Source organism: Eucyclogobius newberryi, unplaced genomic scaffold, assembly GCF_026437365.1.
Source record: "Eucyclogobius newberryi isolate DKJ021-1_F unplaced genomic scaffold, fEucNew1.0.hap1 SCAF_36, whole genome shotgun sequence".
NCBI classification, from domain to species: Eukaryota; Metazoa; Chordata; class Actinopteri; order Gobiiformes; family Gobiidae; genus Eucyclogobius; species Eucyclogobius newberryi.
In genome coordinates this window covers 126,505-141,727 of record NW_027316012.1, presented here as the reverse complement: position 1 = coordinate 141,727, position 15,223 = coordinate 126,505, and the positions used below count along the sequence as shown (strand labels likewise).

The following is a 15,223-nucleotide window of genomic DNA, read 5'->3' as shown; positions in this document are numbered from 1 at the left end:
ACCCCCTGGAGCCCCCCGGAGCACCTCCAGAGCCACCCCCCACTCCTCCAGACTCACCCCGGGGAAGGGACACTCTGGCTGGGCATGGCCTCCACTGAGCACCCCCTGGAGCCCCCGGAGCACCTCCAGAGCCACCCCCCACTCTCCCCAGACTATGCCCGGGGAAGGGCCACTCTGGCTGGGCATGGCCTCCGCCGAGCACCCCCTGGAGCCCCCGGAGCACCTCCAGAGCCACCCCCCACTCCTCCAGACTCTGCCCGGGGAAGGGACACTCTGGCTGGGCATGGCCTCCACTGAGCACCCCCTGGAGCCCCCGGAGCACCTCCAGAGCCACCCCCTACTCTCCCCAGACTATGCCCGGGGAAGGGCCACTCTGGCTGGGCATGGCCTCCACTGAGCACCCCCTGGAGCCCCCGGAGCACCTCCAGAGCCACCCCCCACTCTCCCCAGACTATGCCCGGGGAAGGGCCACTCTGGCTGGGCATGGCCTCCGCCGAGCACCCCCTGGAACCCCTGGAGCTCCTCCAGAGCCACCCCCCACTCCTCAGGACTCACCCCGGGGAAGGGCCACTCTGGCTGGGCATGGCCTCCACTGAGCACCCCCTGGAGCCCCCGGAGCACCTCCAGAGCCACCCCCCACTCTCCCCAGACTATGCCCGGGGAAGGGCCACTCTGGCTGGGCATGGCCTCCGCCGAGCACCCCCTGGAACCCCTCCAGAGCCACCCCCCACTCCTCCAGACTTTGCCCGGGGAAGGGCCACTCTGGCTGGGCATGGCCCCCACTGAGCACCCCCTGGAACCCCTGGAGCCCCCGGAGCACCTCCAGAGCCACCCCCCACTCCTCCAGACTCTGCCCGGGGAAGGGCCACTCTGGCTGGGCATGGCCTCCACTGAGCACCCCCTGGAGCCCCCGGAGCACCTCCAGAGCCACCCCCCACTCTCCCCAGACTATGCCCGGGGAAGGGCCACTCTGGCTGGGCATGGCCTCCACTGAGCACCCCCTGGAGACCCCGGAGCACCTCCAGAGCCACCCCCCACTCTCCCCAGACTATGCCCGGGGAAGGGCCACTCTGGCTGGGCATGGCCTCCGCCGAGCACCCCCTGGAACCCCTGGAGCCCCTCCAGAGCCACCCCCCACTCCTCCAGACTCACCCCGGGGAAGGGCCACTCTGGCTGGGCATGGCCTCCACTGAGCACCCCCTGGAGCCCCCGGAGCACCTCCAGAGCCACCCCCCACTCTCCCCAGACTATGCCCGGGGAAGGGCCACTCTGGCTGGGCATGGTCTCCACCAAGCACCCCCTGGAGCCCCCGGAGCACCTCCAGAGCCACCCCCCACTCCTCCAGACTCACCCCGGGGAAGGGACACTCTGGCTGGGCATGACCTCCGCCGAGCACCCCCTGGAGCCCCCGGAGCACCGCCAGAGCCACCCCCCACTCTCCCCAGACTCACCCCGGGGAAGGGACACTCTGGCTGGGCATGGCCTCCACTGAGCACCCCCTGGAACCCCTGGAGCCCCGGGAGCACCTCCAGAGCCACCCCCCACTCTCCCCAGACTCTGCCCGGGGAAGGGCCACTCTGGCTGGGCATGGCCTCCGCCGAGCACCCCCTGGAACCCCCGGAGCACCTCCAGAGCCACCCCCCACTCCTCCAGACTCACCCCGGGGAAGGGCAACTCTGGCTGGGCATGGCCCCCACTGAGCACCCCCTGGAACCCCTGGAGCCCCTGGAGCACTTCCAGGGCCACCCCCCCACTCCACCAGACTCAGCCCCGACCCGGGCACACTCTTCCCCGGGTCCTGGGCTCCGGGACTCCGGGGATGACCACCGGGGACCAGGCTCTCCCTCCGAACCCGGGGACCCACCCTTAAGCACCCCCTCGCGGGCTAAACCCCTTAGGGGCAGCCGCCTGGAAGCCCGTGCCCTTGGTACTCTGACATGGAAGCCCGTGCCCTTGGTACTCTTAACCACACTTTGAAATTTTTCGAGTATAGTGTACTATTTCGGTTTTTACTCTAAGTCCCTCAGGGGCATAGGGTGCTATACTATGATGGTCAGATCACCTCCAGGCCCCAGGGGAGTGCTTTTCTGGGGTCAAACAGTGCACTGATGATGGGGGATTATTTCATTTTGCTCATTTAGGTGTTTTTTTACATTTTAACCCATTTTCACCCCTTTTGCTCACAATTTCATACTACGGCCCGGGAAAACGACAGAGTCGATGGGCATAGTGTACTATTGCCGAAAAATGACAGAGTCTTTTCGGGAATAGTGTACTATTTCGGTTTTTACTCTAAGTCCCTCAGGGGCATATGGTGCTATACTCTGATGGTCAGATCACCTCCAGGCCCCAGGGGAGTGCTTTTCTGGGGTCAAACAGTGCACTGATGATGGGGGATTATTTCATTTTGCTCATTTTGGTGTTTTTTCACATTTTAACCCATTTTCACCCATTTTGCTCACCCCGCACTCTGCCGCATATGAGGCCGGGGAAGGGCCACTCTGGCTGGGCATGGCCTCCGCTGAGCACCCCCTGGAGCCCCTGGAGCCCCCGGAGACCCTCCAGAGCCACCCCCCACTCCTCCAGACTCACCCCGGGGAAGGGACACTCTGGCTGGGCATGGCCTCCGCCGAGCAGCCCCTGGAGCCCCCGGAGACCCTCCAGAGCCACCCCCCACTCTCCCCAGACTCACCCCGGGGAAGGTCCACTCTGGCTGGGCATGGCCTCCGCCGAGCACCCCCTGGAGCCCCCGGAGCACCCCCAGAGCCACCCCCCCACTCTCCCCAGACTCTGCCCGGGGAAGGGCCACTCTGGCTGGGCATGGCCTCCACCAAGCACCCCCTGGAGCCCCCCGGAGCACCTCCAGAGCCACCCCCCACTCCTCCAGACTCACCCCGGGGAAGGGACACTCTGGCTGGGCATGGCCTCCACTGAGCACCCCCTGGAGCCCCCGGAGCACCTCCAGAGCCACCCCCCACTCTCCCCAGACTATGCCCGGGGAAGGGCCACTCTGGCTGGGCATGGCCTCCGCCGAGCACCCCCTGGAACCCCTCCAGAGCCACCCCCCACTCCTCCAGACTTTGCCCGGGGAAGGGCCACTCTGGCCGGGCATGGCCTCCGCCGAGCACCCCCTGGAACCCCTGGAGCCCCCGGAGCAGCTCCAGAGCCACCCCCCACTCTCCCCAGACTCTGCCCGGGGAAGGGACACTCTGGCCGGGCATGGCCTCCGCCTACCACCCCCTGGAACCCCCGGAGGCCCTCCAGAGCCACCCCACACTCTCCCCAGACTCTGCCCGGGGAAGGGACACTCTGGCCGGGCATGGCCTCCGCCGAGCACCCCCTGGAACCCCCGGAGGCCCTCCAGAGCCACCCCCCACTCCTCCAGACTAACCCCGGGGAAGGGCCACTCTGGCTGGGCATGGCCTCCGCCGAGCACCCCCTGGAACCCTCGGAGCACCTCCAGAGCCACCCCCCACTCTCCCCAGACTCTGCCCGGGGAAGGGACACTCTGGCTGGGCATGGCCTCCGCCGAGCACCCCCTGGAGCCCCCGGAGCACCCCCAGAGCCACCCCCCACTCTCCCCAGACTCACCCCGGGGAAGGGACACTCTGGCTGGGCATGGCCTCCACTGAGCACCCCCTGGAACCCCTGGAGCCCCGGGAGCACCTCCAGAGCCACCCCCCACTCTCCCCAGACTCTGCCCGGGGAAGGGCCACTCTGGCTGGGCATGGCCTCCGCCGAGCACCCCCTGGAACCCCCGGAGCACCTCCAGAGCCACCCCCCACTCCTCCAGACTCACCCCGGGGAAGGGCAACTCTGGCTGGGCATGGCCCCCACTGAGCACCCCCTGGAACCCCTGGAGCCCCTGGAGCACCTCCAGGGCCACCCCCCCACTCCACCAGACTCAGCCCCGACCCGGGCACACTCTTCCCCGGGTCCTGGGCTCCGGGACTCCGGGGATGACCACCGGGGACCAGGCTCTCCCTCCGAACCCGGGGACCCACCCTTAAGCACCCCCTCGCGGGCTAAACCCCTTAGGGGCAGCCGCCTGGAAGCCCGTGCCCTTGGTACTCTGACATGGAAGCCCGTGCCCTTGGTACTCTTAACCACACTTTGAAATTTTTCGAGTATAGTGTACTATTTCGGTTTTTACTCTAAGTCCCTCAGGGGCATAGGGTGCTATACTATGATGGTCAGATCACCTCCAGGCCCCAGGGGAGTGCTTTTCTGGGGTCAAACAGTGCACTGATGATGGGGGATTATTTCATTTTGCTCATTTTGGTGTTTTTTCACATTTTAACCCATTTTCACCCCTTTTGCTCACAACTTCATACTACGGCCCGGGAAAACGACAGAGTCGATGGGCATAGTGTACTATTGCCGAAAAATGACAGAGTCTTTTCGGGAATAGTGTACTATTTCGGTTTTTACTCTAAGTCCCTCAGGGGCATATGGTGCTATACTCTGATGGTCAGATCACCTCCAGGCCCCAGGGGAGTGCTTTTCTGGGGGCAAACAGTGCACTGATGATGGGGGATTATTTCATTTTGCTCATTTTGGTGTTTTTTCACATTTTAACCCATTTTCACCCCTTTTGCTCACAACTTCATACTACGGCCCGGAAAAACTACAGAGTCCCTCGGGTATAGTGTACTATTGCCGAAAAACGACAGAGTCCCTCGGGTATAGTGTACTATTGCCGAAAAACGACAGAGTCCCTCGGGTATAGTGTACTATTGCCGAAAAACTACAGAGTCCCTCGGGTATAGTGTACTATTGCCGAAAAACGACAGAGTCCCTCGGGTATAGTGTACTATTGCCGAAAAACGACAGAGTCCCTCGGGTATAGTGTACTATTGCCGAAAAACGACAGAGTCCCTCGGGTATAGTGTACTATTGCCGAAAAACGACAGAGTCCCTCGGGTATAGTGTACTATTGGCTGGAAGCTCGGTTTTTTTTCTAAGTCCAGCAGGGGTATATGGTACTATATTCTGGTGGTCAGATCACCTCCAGGCCCCAGGGGAGTGCTTTTCTGGGGGCAAACTGTGCACTGATGATGGGGGATTATTTCATTTTGCTCATTTTGGTGTTTTTTCACATTTTAACCCATTTTCACCCCTTTTGCTCACATCTTCAAACTCGGGCCCTGATTACAAGTTCTGACCAAATGATGACAAACACGGTATTTATTATGTATTTTTTTCATTTTTTTTATTTTTCCAACTTATACATCCATCATTGGTGCCAGGCAGGTTGTGGAGAAAGCAGTGAAGAAAGGAGAGAGCCATCACAGAAAAGATGTCCATCCAGGGTCAAGGTACCCTGCACTTTTACATATCCAAATGACAGCATTTAAAGTTTTTTAGCGTATGGTATCTCTCGTTGCATGGAACCGCACAGAGGCCAACGCCACACTGACGGCACCTGTACTTTGTTTGCCGCCTGCCTTTGGTACGAGAGCGGTCAGAGCACACGGCGCAGTCTGGACGTCCCTCTGCTTGACAAAGCCAATGACGCTCTGTGAGTCTCTGTGGCATTTCACCCTCCGGTCTTGAGCGCCTTTCTTGTTTTTTGGAGTGATCAGCCAGTAATGCATCAATAATGTTCTGAATGTAAACCTTTAAAGGTTTGTGTGGGCCTGGAGTGGATTTGGTGTATATGATGTGTGAGTTGACAATACTTATGCTTATAATGGCATTGAATATGCGATGATACCATTTCCGGGACCTGTCTGGAAAGAGGTATGTCTTCATCCTCTGGTCAGCAGTGTCCACTCCACCCATGTAGGCGTTGTACTGGTCGACACATACAGGTCTTTTGATGTCACGGAAGCCAGTGTCATCTGTCTTGGATCGGATCCTCCTCTGAACACAATCATTTCCATGGACTGTGGACAACATGGTGAGACGTTTAGTATCGTGCCAAGCACAAGCCAGGAGTTTTCCCTTTCTGCAAAAAACTGGGTCATCTCCTTTTTTCAGCTGTAAGACACTTTTACCAAGGCATTTTGGCATCCCCAACCTGGTAATCCTTACCGTCCCACACAGTCCAGTTTCCAAATCTGCTAATTCATTTGCAATTACAGGCGAGGTATAGTAACTGTCCATGTAAATCTCGTGTCCTTTGCCCGTAAAGGGAGAAACCAACTCACGGACAACTGCGTGTGTTGCACTGATGTTGCTTGCATTATTTTTGTACTGTCCAGTGTGCATTGACCAGCGCAAAACATACCCTGAACAGCTTTCACTCAGGGCATACACTCTATAGCCATATTTGTCAGGTTTATTCGGAGAGTAACATTTTAGTGAAGATCTCCCCTTGAAAGCTATTGTCATTTCATCTAAAGAAAGCTCCTTGATTGGACTGTAAACTGCTGCAAATTTGGGAATAATCAAATCTATTATTGGGCGGACTTTGAACAGTTTATCGTGCCCGGGCTCGCCTGTTCTCACATAATCATTATTGTTGACAAAATGAAAGAACGAAAGAATGATTTCAAATCTGTTTCTTGACATTACATTTCCAAATCCAGGCGTTTGTGTAAGCCAAAATGTTCCCCAGTAATCCTCGATTTCAGGTTTCTCAACAAGGCCCATGGAGAGATGCAAAGCGAAGAAAGCTTTCATTTCGGTGACTGATACATCATACCACTCAAGAAATCTTGAATGTGGCTTCAGAATCATAGGTGCCATACACTGATGTGCATATCTATTTGTCTCATCAGTAATGAAAGTCCAAAACTGATCGGTCAGAAAGAGTGACAGAATATCAAATGGATTAGCATCCGTCAGATCCATCTCTCCTGTGTAGCCAACTGGGTCTTCAAAAGGTTTGATCCATGCCTCAAATACCTCGACCTCTCTCAGCATGTCCCAGCTCTCATCCACCGGGCAAGTTTTACTGCAGCCACTGGTTCCACTGGTTCCTCGCCTCCGTCTGTCCTTTGCACCTGTCCGTTGTTTCGAAGTCCCTTCATCTCCACTTGGAAATCCATCGTCACTCTCGGGGGGATAATACCCTTCAGAGTCAGAATCTGCTGTAAATTGCATGCCACGTGTACTTCCTCCAGCCATTTTTTTCCTTACCGGATCTGCCCTGGATCATACCTGGCTAATAAAGGGAAGTTGCACCGAACCGACCAATGACTGAAGTGATTCATTTTCTACTATTATTTCATTAATTTCCTTGTACGGTAAAGTTGCATTTCTGCGACTTTGGCGCTTAAAGGGTTAATCAATATCTTACATATACTAAACTTACTCAACTGGCTAGAATGGGGATCTAACCCTCGACCTTGGTGTTATTAGTACCACGCTAACCAGCCACATCTTCCACATGTAAAATGTCAAAATGTGCGCAAGGGACCATATAATATAAGAGTTGGCTTGAAGGTACCTTCAGGGATGTAAAAGGAAGAGCAATTTTGCACATTTTTGGCGCTTTAGGTACGGTTCAAATGGGATTGCAATAAGTGTTCTGACCTCTAAGTCTGAAAAGAGATTTCCTTAAATTGACACATAACAAAGCAACAAACGTGGGGTTTTACCTGACATAAATCCAGCAGTTTAGGCCAAAAAAAAGCAGCAGGTTTTTAGGTAGGTCTGGCTTCGTTTGTACCTTCAGTACTAAAGATCGGCTTTACCTAACAACAATCCAGCCCAACGAAAATCGGCACGTTTGCAATATTTAAACTATTTCTCAAGCAACTGGCTAGTATGGGGACCGAACCCACGACCTTGGCGTTATTAGCACCACGCTCTAACCAACTGAGCTAACCAGCCGAAATTGTCATAAATAAATGTCAAAATGTGCTCATTTGACTATATAAGACTAGAATTTGCTTGAAGGTACCTTCAGGGATGTAAAAGGAAGAGCAATTTTGCACATTTTTGGCGCTTTAGGTACGGTTCAAATGGGATTGCAATAAGTGTTCTGACCTCTAAGTCTGAAAAGAGATTTCCTTAAATTGACACATAACAAAGCACCAAACGTGGGATTATACCTGACATAAATCCACTAGTTTAGGCCAAAAAAAGCAGCAGTTTTTAGGTAGAAGGTCTTGCTTCGTTTGTACCATCAGTACTAAAGATCGGCTTTACCTAACAACGATCCAGCCCAATGAAAATCGGCAGGTTTGTAATATTTAAACAATTTCCTAAGCAAAATCTTTCAACCGCCACACATACTAAACTGACTAGTATGGGCATCGAACCCACAACCTTGGCGTTAATAGCACCACGCTCTAACCAACTGAGCTAACCAGCCAAGATTCTCAGGTTTAAAATGTCAAAATGTGCTCATGTGACTTTATACGACTAGAATTTGCTTGAAGGTACCTTCAGGGATGTAAAAGGAAGAGCAATTTTCCACATTTTTGGCGCTTTAGGTACGGTTCAAATGGGATTGCAATAAGTGTTCTGACCTCTAAGTCTGAAAAGAGATTTCCTTAAATTGACACATAACAAAGCACCAAACGTGGGATTATACCTGACATAAATCCACTAGTTTAGGCCAAAAAAAGCAGCAGTTTTTAAGTATAAGGTCTTGCTTCGTTTGTACCTTCAGTACTAAAGATTGGCTTTACCTAACAACGATCCAGCCCAATGAAAATAGGAAGGTTTGTAATAGTTAAATTCTTTCTTAATCAATATCTTACATATACTAAACTTACTCAACTGGCTAGAATGGGGATCTAACCCTCGACCTTGGTGTTATTAGTACCACGCTAACCAGCCACATTTTCCACATGTAAAATGTCAAAATGTGCGCAAGGGACCATATAATATAAGAGTTGGCTTGAAGGTACCTTCAGGGATGTAAAAGGAAGAGCAATTTTGCACATTTTTGGCGCTTTAGGTACGGTTCAAATGGGATTGCAATAAGTGTTCTGACCTCTAAGTCTGAAAAGAGATTTCCTTAAATTGACACATAACAAAGCACCAAACGTGGGATTATACCTGACATAAATCCACTAGTTTAGGCCAAAAAAAGCAGCAGTTTTTAGGTAGAAAGTCTTGCTTCGTTTGTACCATCAGTACTAAAGATCGGCTTTACCTAACAACGATCCAGCCCAATGAAAATCGGCAGGTTTGTAATATTTAAACTATTTCTCAAGCAAAATCTTTCAACCGCCACACATACTAAACTGGCTAGTATGGGCATCGAACCCACGACCTTGGCGTTATTAGCACCACGCTCTAACCAACTGAGCTAACCAGCCAAGGTTCTCAAGTTTAAAATGTCAAAATGTGCTCATGTGACTTTATACGACTAGAATTTGCTTGAAGGTACCTTCACGGATGTAAAAGGAAGAGCAATTTTGCACATTTTTGGCGCTTTAGGTACGGTTCAAATGGGATTGCAATGAGTGTTCTGACCTCTAAGTCTGAAAAGAGATTTCCTTGAATTGACACATAACAAAGCAACAAACGTGGGATTATACCTGACATAAATCCACTAGTTTAGGCCAAAAAAAGCAGCAGTTTTTAAGTAGAAGGTCTTGCTTCGTTTGTACCTTCAGTACTAAAGATTGGCTTTACCTAACAACGATCCAGCCCAATGAAAATCGGAAGGTTTGTAATAGTTAAATTCTTTCTTAATCAATATCTTACATGTGCTAAATGTACTCAACTGGCTAGAATGGGGATCTAACCCTCGACCTTGGTGTTATTAGTACCACGCTAACCAGCCACATTTTCCACATGTAAAATGTCAAAATGTGCGCAAGGGACCATATAATATAAGAGTTGACTTGAAGGTACCTTCAGGGATGTAAAAGGAAGAGCAATTTTGCACATTTTTGGCGCTTTAGGTACGGTTCAAATGGGATTGCAATAAGAGTTCTGACCTCTAAGTCTGAAAAGAGATTTCCTTAAATTGACACATAACAAAGCAACAAACGTGGGGTTTTACCTGACATAAATCCAGCAGTTTAGGCCAAAAAAAAGCAGCAGGTTTTTAGGTAGGTCTTGCTTCGGTTGTACCTTCAGTACTAAAGATCGGCTTTACCTAACAACGATCAAGCCCAATGAAAATCGGCACGTTTGCAATATTTAAACTATTTCTCAAGCAACTGGCTAGTATGGGGATCGAACCCACGACCTTGGCTTTATTAGCACCACGCTCTAACCAACTGAGCTAACCAGCCACAGTTGTCAGGAGTAAAATGTCAAAATGTGCACATGTGACTATATAAGACTAGAATTTGCTTGAAGGTACCTTCAGGGATGTAAAAGGAAGAGCAATTTTGCACATTTTTGGCGCTTTAGGTACGGTTCAAATGGGATTGAAATAAGTGTTCTGACCTCTAAGTCTAAAAAGAGATTTCCTTAAATTGACACATAACAAAGCAACAAACGTGGGATTATACCTGACATAAATCCAGCAGTTTAGGCCAAAAAAAAACAGCAGGTTTTTAGGTAGAAGGTCTTGCTTCGTTTGTACCTTCAGTACTAAAGATTGGCTTTACCTAACAACGATCCAGCCCAATGAAAATCGGCACGTTTGCAATATTTAAACTATTTCTCAAGCAAAATCCTTCATGTCCTATTTGTACTTAACTGGCTAGTATGGGGATCGAAGCCACGACCTTGGCCTTATTAGCACCACGCTCTAACCATCTGAGGTAACCAGCCAAAGCTGTCATGAGTAAAATGTCAAAATGTGCTCATGTGACTATATAAGACTAGAATTTGCTTGAAGGTACCTTCAGGGATGTAAAAGGAAGAGCAATTTTGCACATTTTTGGCGCTTTAGGTACGGTTCATAGGGGATTGCAATAAGTGTTCTGACATCTAAGTCTGAAAAGAGAATTTCTTAAATTGACACATAACAAAGCAACAAACGTGGGATTATACCTGACATAAATCCAGCAGTTTAGGCCAAAAAAACCCAGCAGGTTTTTAGGTAGAAGGTCTTGCTTCGTTTGTACCATCAGTACTAAAGATCGGCTTTACCTAAAAACGATCCAGCCCAATGAAAATCGGCAGGTTTGTAATATTTAAACTATTTCTCAAGCAAAATACTTCATGTCCTATATGTACTTAATTGGCTAGTATGGGGATCAAACCCACGACCTTGGCGTTATTAGCACCACGCTCTAACCAACTGAGCTAACCAGCCAAAGTTATCATGAGTAAAATGTCAAATGTGCTAATGTGACTATATAAGACTAGAATTTGCTTGAAGGTACCTTCAGGGATGTAAAAGGAAGAGCAATTTTGCACATTTTTGGCGCTTTAGGTATGGTTCAAATGGGATTGCAATAAGAGTTCTGACCTCTAAGTCTGAAAAGAGATTTCCTTAAATTGACACATAACAAAGCAAGAAACGTGGGATTATACCTGAAATAAATCCACTAGTTAAGGCCAAAAAAAGCAGCAGTTTTTAAGTAGAAGGTCTTGCTTCGTTTGTACCTTCAGTACTAAAGATTGGCTTTACCTAACAACGATCCAGCCCAATGAAAATCGGCACGTTTGCAATATTTAAACTATTTCTCAAGCAAAATCCTTCATGTCCTATTTGTACTTAACTGGCTAGTATGGGGATCGAAGCCACGACCTTGGCCTTATTAGCACCACGCTCTAACCATCTGAGGTAACCAGCCAAAGCTGTCATGAGTAAAATGTCAAAATGTGCTCATGTGACTATATAAGACTAGAATTTGCTTGAAGGTACCTTCAGGGATGTAAAAGGAAGAGCAATTTTGCACATTTTTGGCGCTTTAGGTACGGTTCATAGGGGATTGCAATAAGTGTTCCGACCTCTAAGTCTGAAAAGAGAATTCCTTAAATTGACACATAACAAAGCAACAAACGTGGGATTATACCTGACATAAATCCAGCAGTTTAGGCCAAAAAAAGCAACAGGTTTTTAGGTAGACGGTCTAGCTTCGTTTGTACCATCAGTACTAAAGATCGGCTTTACCTAACAACGATCCAGCCCAGTGAAAATCGGCAGGTTTGTAATATTTAAACTATTTCTCAAGCAAAATCTTTCAACCGCCACACATACTAAACTGGCTAGTATGTCAAAATGTGCTCATGTGACTATATAAGACTAGAATTTGCTTGAAGGTACCTTCAGGGATGTAAAAGGAAGAGCAATTTTGCACATTTTTGGCGCTTTAGGTACGGTTCAAATGGGATTGCAATAAGTGTTCTGACCTCTAAGTCTGAAAAGAGATTTCCTTAAATTGACACATAACAAAGCACCAAACGTGGGATTATACCTGACATAAATCCACTAGTTTAGGCCAAAAAAAGCAGCAGTTTTTAAGTATAAGGTCTTGCTTCGTTTGTACCTTCAGTACTAAAGATTGGCTTTACCTAACAACGATCCAGCCCAATGAAAATAGGAAGGTTTGTAATAGTTAAATTCTTTCTTAATCAATATCTTACATATACTAAACTTACTCAACTGGCTAGAATGGGGATCTAACCCTCGACCTTGGTGTTATTAGTACCACGCTAACCAGCCACATTTTCCACATGTAAAATGTCAAAATGTGCGCAAGGGACCATATAATATAAGAGTTGGCTTGAAGGTACCTTCAGGGATGTAAAAGGAAGAGCAATTTTGCACATTTTTGGCGCTTTAGGTACGGTTCAAATGGGATTGCAATAAGTGTTCTGACCTCTAAGTCTGAAAAGAGATTTCCTTAAATTGACACATAACAAAGCAACAAACGTGGGGTTTTACCTGACATAAATCCACTAGTTTAGGCCAAAAAAAGCAGCAGTTTTTAAGTAGAAGGTCTTGCTTCGTTTGTACCTTCAGTACTAAAGATTGGCTTTACCTAACAACGATCCAGCCCGATGAAAATCGGAAGGTTTGTAATAGTTAAATTCTTTCCTAACCCTTTAAGCGCCAAAGTCGCAGAAATGCAACTTTACCGTACAAGGAAATTAATGAAATAATAGTAGAAAATGAATCACTTCAGTCATTGGTCGGTTCGGTGCAACTTCCCTTTATTAGCCAGGTATGATCCAGGGCAGATCCGGTAAGGAAAAAAATGGCTGGAGGAAGTACACGTGGCATGCAATTTACAGCAGATTCTGACTCTGAAGGGTATTATCTCCCCGAGAGTGACGATGGATTTCCAAGTGGAGATGAAGGGACTTCGAAACAACGGACAGGTGCAAAGGACAGACGGAGGCGAGGAACCAGTGGAACCAGTGGCTGCAGTAAAACTTGCCCGGTGGATGAGAGCTGGGACATGCTGAGAGAGGTCGAGGTATTTGAGGCATGGATCAAACCTTTTGAAGACCCAGTTGGCTACACAGGAGAGATGGATCTGACGGATGCTAATCCATTTGATATTCTGTCACTCTTTCTGACCGATCAGTTTTGGACTTTCATTACTGATGAGACAAATAGATATGCACATCAGTGTATGGCACCTATGATTCTGAAGCCACATTCAAGATTTCTTGAGTGGTATGATGTATCAGTCACCGAAATGAAAGCTTTCTTCGCTTTGCATCTCTCCATGGGCCTTGTTGAGAAACCTGAAATCGAGGATTACTGGGGAACATTTTGGCTTACACAAACACCTGGATTTGGAAATGTAATGTCAAGAAACAGATTTGAAATCATTCTTTCGTTCTTTCATTTTGTCAACAATAATGATTATGTGAGAACAGGCGAGCCCGGGCACGATAAACTGTTCAAAGTCCGCCCAATAATAGATTTGATTATTCCCAAATTTGCAGCAGTTTACAGTCCAATCAAGGAGCTTTCTTTAGATTAAATGACAATAGCTTTCAAGGGGAGATCTTCACTAAAATGTTACTCTCCGAATAAACCTGACAAATATGGCTATAGAGTGTATGCCCTGAGTGAAAGCTGTTCAGGGTATGTTTTGCGCTGGTCAATGCACACTGGACAGTACAAAAATAATGCAAGCAACATCAGTGCAACACACGCAGTTGTCCGTGAGTTGGTTTCTCCCTTTACGGGCAAAGGACACGAGATTTACATGGACAGTTACTATACCTCGCCTGTAATTGCAAATGAATTAGCAGATTTGGAAACTGGACTGTGTGGGACGGTAAGGATTACCAGGTTGGGGATGCCAAAATGCCTTGGTAAAAGTGTCTTACAGCTGAAAAAAGGAGATGACCCAGTTTTTTGCAGAAAGGGAAAACTCCTGGCTTGTGCTTGGCACGATACTAAACGTCTCACCATGTTGTCCACAGTCCATGGAAATGATTGTGTTCAGAGGAGGATCCGATCCAAGACAGATGACACTGGCTTCCGTGACATCAAAAGACCTGTATGTGTCGACCAGTACAACGCCTACATGGGTGGAGTGGACACTGCTGACCAGAGGATGAAGACATACCTCTTTCCACACAGGTCCCGGAAATGGTATCATCGCATATTCAATGCCATTATAAGCATAAGTATTGTCAACTCACACATCATATACACCAAATCCACTCCAGGCCCACACAAACCTTTAAAGGTTTACATTCACAACATTATTGATGCATTACTGGCTGATCACTCCAAAAAACAAGAGAGGCGCTCAAGACCGGAGGGTGAAATGCCACAGAGACTCACAGAGCGTCATTGGCTTTGTCAAGCAGAGGGACGTCCAGACTGCGCCGTGTGCTCTGACCGCTCTCGTACCAAAGGCAGGCGGCAAACAAAGTACAGGTGCCGTCAGTGTGGCGTTGGCCTCTGTGCGGTTCCATGCAACGAGAGATACCATACGCTAAAAAACTTTAAATGCTGTCATTTGGATATGTAAAAGTGCAGGGTACCTTGACCCTAGATGGACATCTTTTCTGTGATGGCTCTCTCCTTTCTTCACTGCTTTCTCCACAACCTGCCTGGCACCAATGATGGATGTATAAGTTGGAAAAATAAAAAAAATGAAAAAAAATACATAATAAATACCGTGTTTGTCATCATTTGGTCAGAACTTTTAATCAGGGCCCGAGTTTGAAGATGTGAGCAAAAGGGGTGAAAATGGGTTAAAATGTGAAAAAACACCAAAATGAGCAAAATGAAATAATCCCCCATCATCAGTGCACTGTTTGCCCCCAGAAAAGCACTCCCCTGGGGCCTGGAGGTGATCTGACCACCAGAATATAGTACCATATACCCCTGCTGAACTTAGAAAAAAAACCGAGCTTCCAGCCATTAGTACACTATACCCGAGGGACTCTGTCGTTTTTCGGCAATAGTACACTATACCTGAGGGACTCTGTCGTT

The 15,223-nt window shown here is 48.7% G+C and overlaps 5 non-coding genes across 5 annotated transcripts; all 5 read right to left on the bottom strand.

The window, feature by feature from the left end:
* Positions 1-7,708: 7,708 nt before the first annotated feature.
* On the bottom strand, positions 7,709-7,782 carry trnai-aau (transfer RNA isoleucine (anticodon AAU)). Its single transcript has one exon. It is a non-coding gene; the product is annotated as a tRNA-Ile (tRNA).
* A 410-nt stretch (positions 7,783-8,192) lies between these two features.
* trnan-auu (transfer RNA asparagine (anticodon AUU)) lies at positions 8,193-8,266 on the bottom strand. The gene has a single exon. It is a non-coding gene; the product is annotated as a tRNA-Asn (tRNA).
* Positions 8,267-9,147: 881 nt separating this feature from the next.
* On the bottom strand, positions 9,148-9,221 carry trnai-aau (transfer RNA isoleucine (anticodon AAU)). Its single transcript has one exon. It is a non-coding gene; the product is annotated as a tRNA-Ile (tRNA).
* Positions 9,222-10,074: 853 nt separating this feature from the next.
* trnai-aau (transfer RNA isoleucine (anticodon AAU)) lies at positions 10,075-10,148 on the bottom strand. Its single transcript has one exon. It is a non-coding gene; the product is annotated as a tRNA-Ile (tRNA).
* Positions 10,149-11,048: 900 nt separating this feature from the next.
* Positions 11,049-11,122, bottom strand: trnai-aau (transfer RNA isoleucine (anticodon AAU)). Its single transcript has one exon. It is a non-coding gene; the product is annotated as a tRNA-Ile (tRNA).
* Positions 11,123-15,223: the final 4,101 nt, after the last annotated feature.